We start from the raw sequence: 8144 nt of genomic DNA, 5'->3' as shown, positions 1-8144 counted from the left end.
CTTTTGTAATTGTTTGATCACATCGTTGTTCACAGGGTCGATGGGATCAACTATTGGTTGTGATTGCGGTGCAGGTGGAGGTGGACTAGGCTGTTGCAACGGTCCATTTCTGGTGAGAACCTTGACCTCAAGGTCTCCCCAAACATTTTCACTAGTGCCAAGAGATGAACAGGCTATATCTTTGAGATAAACGTCTTCATCGTCACTATCCCAAATTCCATTCACTTCTTCACAGCTTGAAACAAATACGACTTCTGGTAGAGGTTCATTCACAGGTCGAATGAGTAGTGACGGATCAAAAGAGACTTCATCTCCCATGATAGCCAAAGCATCAGAAAGGGGACTTGTTTGAATATTGGGCTTCTTGCCCCTTAGAGGGACAGGAAGTTGATTAGCATCAATCAGGTCTTGGATTGCATCCTTCAACCTCCAACACTTCTCAGTAGTATGACCTTTGCCTTGATGAAAATTGCAATGAGCATTGGGGTCATAGCTAGCAGTTTTGTTCTCTAGTCGAGGTTCTGGAAAGGGTCCAATTGGCATAATCAATCCTTGACTATGCAAGCGATCAAAAGCAGCATTGTAGCTCATTCCTAAAGGCGTGTAAACCCTCCTTTGCCTTTGGAATCTCTGAGTGGGAGCATTAAGAGCTAACACATCATTGTCGTTGTTGGTAGCATTATTGGGCTTGGAAGACGAAGAAGAAGGAGTGTCGTTCTTCTTGTTTTTCCAAGTGTTGTTGTTATTGCTACCAGCAATCTTCATCAATTCATCTTCGATATTGATCCCAATATCGTACACAGCTTCGAAGGTGTTCAAAGGCAGAAACTTCAAGTGCAGCTTGTACTTATGAGTCAAATTTGCAATAAAAAGGCGAACCATCTCCTTCTCCTTGGGAGGATCCACCAAGAGTGCAGCTGTTTCTCTCCACCTGCTTAGATAAGTAGTGAAGCTTTCATTCTCTTTCTGTTTGAGAATGGAAAGTTCACGTTCAGAAGTCTTGGCTTGGATGTTACACTTGTAACGGTTCATGAAACTTTCAGTAACATCCTCCCAAGTTGCAACATGTTTGGATTTTAGAGAGTAGAACCACTATTGACAACCATGCTCCAAGGAAAGAGGGAACACAGTAGGGAAGAGTGTCACATCTAATCCCTTAAGAGCCATAGTAACAGAAAAAGCCTTCAGGTAGAACATCGGATTATCAGTAGGCTTGAACTTGGGAATGTCAGCAGTGGAAAATTTCTCAGGAAGCTTGTCCTTTATGGACGAAGAGGTGACAGGTTGCTCCACATAGGTGAACTCTTCAGAGATCTTACTCATCTGTTCTTTGATCTTGTCCATTGCAGCCACAGTGACATTGTTTTGATTGTCTTGCTCTACCGTGTTGACCCTGGTAGTGAGCGCTTGCATCATGGTAGACAATCTCTCGATGGACCTGTTAATGTTTTCAATATCCTCCTTAGAAGCCATTGGTTGAAAGTAGAATGGAGACGAACTTTGTGGAGATGATTGTGGTGGTTTCCTTGTACGCCTCTTTGGTATAAGAGGTTGTTGAGGTATTGACTCGAATCGTAACAATCTACCCCTGCTTCTTGACCAAGTGCTGTGACATCGAAACAAACACACCTTTAATGACTAGACTTAACCTTGACCCATCCAGAAAGGAAAAAACAAAATTTTTTCGAAATTTTTTTTTATTTTTTTTTTAAAAAAAGGTATGTATGGGAGGATACCATCCGACTTTCTCCGAAAAAAAAAACGAAACAACAAAAAAAACACAAGAACCGCACAAGCACGACTAAAGGAAAAGTGTGTGAACTTGACACGACATGTGAGTGATTAAGTGAGGTTATGGACGCGTGTTATGACCGTACAGCTAGACATGACATTAAACTGGACATACGAATCGCACAAGCACGCACAAAGACCAAAAAAATAGATTGACTGGACAAAACCCTGGGCACCGTGTCACGGAGCTAACTATCGTGACACGGTACTGTGCACCGTTAGACGACACATTGAACCGTGTCACGGCATTGTACACCGTGGCGCGGCAGATCTGCCGTGACACGGTGCACAATTCCAGGCCCAAATTTGCATAATTCCCAGGTTTTAATCAATTCTACGTCCGTACTAATTACTATGTGGTAATAAAAACCCTCGGTCATAAGTTAAACAAAATGAGCAAACACATGTGGGTTAGTACCAAATAAACCGCGTAGCATTTAGTCACGATGATGTAAAAAGAGTTCGCGACCTAAGGTCAAAATCTATGTTCAGCTATTGGTCAAGCTTTGGGTGTCAAAAGGGTACCATGGTTAAGAGTTTGGACGCGTTAGCAAGGCAGCCTCCCTTGAGGGTGTATGCTAACGGGCGGCTCCGCGAGTTTGTGATGAAATTGAACTCGACTCCATGTTTTGGGTGGATTTAATAACTCGGATGAACCCTTTTTGCCATGAGCGTTTTTGGGTTGATAGAGCTTAAATCCCTCGGGGCTAAGACGTATGTGGAACACACACGTTTTTTCAGAAAAACCGAAGGAAGTTGACTGTGAGAAGAGAAAATAAGCCACTGGACAGATTTATGGACTGCCGTGACACAGCAGAATGTACCGTGTCACGGTGCTGCACACCGTGTGACGGTGTACAGTGCCGTGACATGGCAGCACCTGCCGTGGCGCAGCAGTCAGAAAATCTGACTGGTGCCCTGTTTTCCTTCGTTCGCAATCAAGTTATTCAATTTTTCCTGCGGGACAGACCTAAATGCGACGTTAAAACGTCTGTGCTTATGCAAAAATGCCAAATTAATCACAGGAATATTTTTCAAGAATCTTTAAGTCTCATCCACTCATCTTAATTAAATACCGATCACTTAAATCGATAAATAACCAAGAATCCTCCCCAGTGGAGTCTCCAAATTGTAGGCGTCGTTCGAAGTGCGCCTATGTTAAAGCATGTTGTGAATATGCTTGGCACTCATAGGAAGTGGGAATTGACATATACGATTAGGGACAAGGAAAGTATGGAGCCGCCAACAAGTTTTTAAGGAACTTGTAAACCATTCACGGATCATTATAAGGCAACCACGAATAAGGGACAACGAAGACAACAACGATTGACCCGTGAAGGTTACAACCCATTCATAATCCATGAGATTAATAACTCCATATGGTTCAGAACCACGAAAGGAGGATCGGGGATGATCGTACGAAGTGAGTCATGGAGTCACATTCGCCCGTACTGGCCTCTACTCGATTCTTATAATGAAAAGTGATTCCTGCGATCTCAAAGGCATACAAACAAAAATTCAATTCGCTCCAATCTATTATTATGCTAAATTAGTTGAATATTAATGCAACACATAATTCTAAAATATTTGTGATCACTTCGATTAAACAACAGGATTAAAAAGGAACCTAAACCGGTTATCCAAATTATCTTATTAGGCATGATTTTCAATTACATATTCCCTTTAAGATGCAACATGGTGATCAAAAATAATAATAGAAATCAACATTAATATTGGAAGCAATTTAACAATAAATCCAACAATATAAAATCGTTAGAAAAATAATAGAAATCAAAGGAACATAATTCTTACTTTGATTTTGTTTGCTTGCAACTATAAAACAATAAATGAGTTAGTAATTTCAAGGAAAATTAATAAAACAACAACTAAATTAAATTAAATTAAATAGAGTTGATTTGGGGCCAAACCCTCAAACATTTCTACCTTTCACGCCTTGGCTTAAGGACAGAACCTCGAGTAAAGTACGGACTCCTTGGAGTGCTTAAGGAAGGAATTTTGAAAGAATAGGGGTAGGCTAGTGTTTAGGCTAAAGCATAGAAGAGAGAAAAGGAGAGTTCATTGATGCCCTGTACATCAGAAATGAGGGGGTATTTATAGGGAAAATGAGTAGAGGGAACACACGGAACCCTAAAATGGATAAAACTCCTAAAAACACTGCCGCGACACGGCAAAAATTGCCGTGGCACGGTGAACATTTATGTGACGCGGGACATTTTTGTGTGACACGGGAAATATCTGACCTACGGGATGTAAAACGCGTGAAGGGATTACTCGAAAAAGACACGGGAGTGTCCCGTGTCACAGCACAGGCACCGTGTGACGGGGAACAATGCCGTGGCGCGGCAAAGTGTCCCGTGACACGGCACTGTATGCCATGACGCGGCAGATCCTACATCAATTTTTCCATCTAAATACATTTTTGCCCTAATTTCGTTCAGCCTGTTCAAAGTGCCGATTCATAATTTCGGGCCATTTCTGATTTATTATTATTAATTGGGCTAAAATAATAAATAAATAAAAAGAATAAAAATGTTTGGGCCAAAATAAAACTATGCTTTAACTAAACATTAAGACTGATCCGTGGACTATTTTAAAAACCGTATTTAATTAATATGATATTTTAAGCACTCTCGGGATTAAATACTATACCCGACCAATAATGGCGGTGAAAGGTTGTTCATCATCGGGTTTGGTTTTTGGGAGACATTTTTAGGTGTCTACAACCTGTAACAAGCATTCAAGACACTCAACATTTAAATATACAATTAACAATGTCCATTACGCATCGAACGGGTTTTCAACCAAATCCCAATCTCTGTAGTACCTCACTACGTCTTCAATTATGTCTACCACTTCCTCTTTCGTTTTATTCATGATGGGACCTCCGGCTCCTCCATCAAGACACGACTTTCCTTGAGGACTTAGGCCACCATAGAAGATTTGAATAATTTGGTAAGTCGAAATTCCGCGGTGAGGACATTCTCTTTGATACTCCTTGTACCTCTCCCATGCTTCATAGAGGCTTTCACTAGACTTTTGCTTGAAACCTTGAATCAAAGCTCTAGCCTCCGCCATTTTCTTTTGTGGGTAAAAACGGGATAGAAATTCCTTGGTCACTTCATCCCATGTCCTTTGAGAATTGGGTTTGACTTCCTTGTCTAACCATTCCAAGGCACGCCCTATGAGAGAAAAGGGAAAAAACTTGAGGCGGATGAATTCTTGGGAAATTCCATTCACTTTGATAGTGTTGCAATATTTTTCGAACTCTTTGAGATGGTTTAGCGGGCTTTCATGTTTAGCCCCACTAAATTGTCGCCTCTCTGTCAAAGTGATCATTGTCGGCCTTATTTCGAAGTCATTTGTCGGTGTTGTAGGTGGAGCAATCCCACTTTCAAACCTATATGCACCCACAATCCCCAACTCCTTCAACGCCACCCTTGGATTTTCTCCCATACTTGCTTGTTCATCTTGCTGTGGTTCCTCTTCACTTGGAGGGCTAGAACACGAAGAATGTCTAGCAACTCTTATCCTTACAATTGTCCTCTCAATTTCCGGATCAAGTGGCACTAGTGAACGACCACGTGCTCTATGCATACAATCTCAAAAGAAAAAATTAGTAGCACGGCTACAAATGTAGCCAAAAAGAGAAAAATCTTTTTATATTTTCCAATTAAAAATGAAGTAGACTCAACAACTATAACAAAGCACCAATATCATTCCCCGGCAACGACGTCATTTTGATGCGTGGTAATCTAGGTCATTGAAAACTAAAGCACCACCAATCAAACAATTAAGAAAATCAAACTTATTCCTAGTATAGGACAAGTTCGAGTCGAACCACGAGGAATGAGAGGGAGATTGCTATAGTCTATGGTCAAGATACTTCGAATAATAAGAGGTGAAAGGAATTGAATTGTAACTAAGGTTTCAATCAACTAATAGAGTCAAGAAAATCAATATGCTAAACACTAGGGATCAAGGTTCCACATGCAAGCTCAATGACCATGCCAATCGATGAAGAACTCATTGATTCAAACGTTGCAAAGGACAAACAATAGTTGCAATTAATAGAATTCAAGAGCTATCTCCTATAAGTCAAGATAGGGTTCACTATGAATGACTAATAAGGAAAGTCACAATCAAATTCAACCAATTAAAGCAATTCTCAAATCAAAGGTTCATGTCATTGAAATTTGCTATGCAATATAGATTAATCATCTAGGTTGATCACTCCTAATCAAATTAATCACATGCACAACTATGTCAACCAATTTTATTGCAACAATTCAATCAACCAAGAATCATCAACTAGCAAAAATCATCAATCAAGCATGCTTCCCCTTCTCCCTAGCTACTAATCTACTTACAAATCATAATGGAATTGAAAAACAAAGCAAATTGAAATACAAACATCATCATTTCAAGCTTAATCAAAGAGAAAATCAAATTCAACAAATTCCCAAACCAAAGATCAACAATCAAATCAAACATTCAAGAATTAAAGGAAAGAGCAAGCAAAAGTAAATTCAAAGAAACAAATTCTCACTAATTTTCATTGATTTAAGAGGAAATCCAAGCTCAAAGATGTAATTTGAAGTACAAAACAAGTAATCTAAAGTTTCTCTCTCTACTAAATTTGGAAATAAGTCTCAAGTACAAGTGAAATCGTCATCCCCCAAAAAAGGAAAAGTCAAGGGGTATTTATAATAAATCGAGCGAGGAGAATCGGAGCAGGGCCGTGCACACGCACCACCAACGGTGCGCACGCACAGAGGGGTATGTACGCGCGCACCGCTGCTGTGGTGTTGCGGCGTGCACGGCTCCTCTTGCTCGCTTGTAGATCCTTGTGCAAAGCTATGCTCTCAGCGCTCTTGTGCATCCCTATCGTCGGCGCTCTTGTTGCCCTTGATCTTCAAATATTTGTGCTTTCATGACCTAGAATCAACGAGGGCGCAACCGTGAGAGCGCAGCAAATAAAACTTTGAAACTTCACTAATAAAAATTCAAGTAAAAGTAAGAGAGAAAGCAAAATGAATAGAAACTAAACTAAAATAACAAATTAAGAACAAAAATCATGAAAAACTCATAAAAGTAAATGAAAAACCAAAATGAGTTATAAAGACGGAAAATAAAAGAAAACTAGAAAAATTATATGAAAATAAAGCAAGAATATATGGAAAAAGGAACTAAAAGCTACTCTATTGAGCGCCATAAATGACGCTCATCATCTTCGAATCATGCTATATGACAAAGAGGCAAATTGGGAGGCCATGCAGCTAGCATTGGACTCACTTCTTAAGCACAGGGGCAATGCCGCCTTGTGTCATGAGATCTACCGTCTAAGAATGACTAGAGCTTACAATAAAAGAGTACACAAGCGGCCCTTAAAGGTTGGGGACTTTGTGTTACGGAAAATGGAGGCACTCGGTAGGGCGAATGAGCAAGGAAAGCTAACCCCTAATTGGGAAGGGCCCTACCGAATCTATGAGGAAGTGCGACGCGGCACCTACCCTTTGGAAACACCATACGGCAGGAAGCTAGCCAGAACCTGGAATGTAGATAACTTGAAAAAGTACTACTTCTGAAATTTTATAAAGCTTTGAATTAAAACTCATTAATGAGAAAGTTGCCTTTTTTCCAATTCTGTTTATTTGCTTTATTTTGATGGAACCGCCTGCACAATATGCAGATGGCCTGAACCCACTTAGCATTCATAAGCTAAGTTGCAAAAACTTAGCGGCTAAACTTTCATTTTTAACGAGGCCAATGGCCGGGTATATTCTAAAGACAACCAACCGTCTGCTCCAACATGAGTATGACCGTATGCTCCAACATGAGTATGAAAACCGGCGACGTCCATTCGGGTGAATTCGTCGAAGATAACATCTTCCATTTGGGTGGTACATTGCTCTATAAACCAAAAAAACAAACGGCCCTACCGGCTATCTGGATTAAGACAATGCTCGCAGCTGTTTTACTTCATATAATTTGAAACCTAAAAAGCTTAACTTCTCAACTGTTCTAATACAGGCGGGAAGCGACTACTATTTCATTTTAGAGGCTTTATTATTCACAAAAAACTGCCTGTTATTGCTCTTGGGAAATGCAGGCAGACTGATTCTATTTATCGATTATAAGTTAAGTCCAAAGACTTAAAAGCTTAGAGTCGTTATAAACGATTCATTTAAGGCCTATGGCCGGATTTTTTAAGCACTTACTCGTCTGTCAAAATGGCCGACTGACCGCTTGGTTTGGGGCAATCACCATAGTGATCGATTGACTTAGAAACCAATCATACTCTTTTAAGTATCAATAATTTCTTAGTCAATCAA

At 40.1% G+C, this 8144-nt stretch overlaps 1 non-coding gene across 1 annotated transcript; it reads left to right on the top strand.

The window, feature by feature from the left end:
- Positions 1-4774: 4774 nt before the first annotated feature.
- LOC145565716 (small nucleolar RNA R71) lies at positions 4775-4880 on the top strand. The gene has a single exon (XR_014095096.1). It is a non-coding gene; the product is annotated as a small nucleolar RNA R71 (small nucleolar RNA).
- Positions 4881-8144: the final 3264 nt, after the last annotated feature.

This window comes from Chenopodium album, chromosome 10 (genome assembly GCF_948465745.1).
Source record: "Chenopodium album chromosome 10, dcCheAlbu1.1, whole genome shotgun sequence".
Taxonomy (NCBI): domain Eukaryota; kingdom Viridiplantae; phylum Streptophyta; class Magnoliopsida; order Caryophyllales; family Amaranthaceae; genus Chenopodium; species Chenopodium album.
The sequence above is the reverse complement of the archived record's forward strand: the minus strand, read 5'-3'. Positions and strand labels throughout refer to the sequence as shown.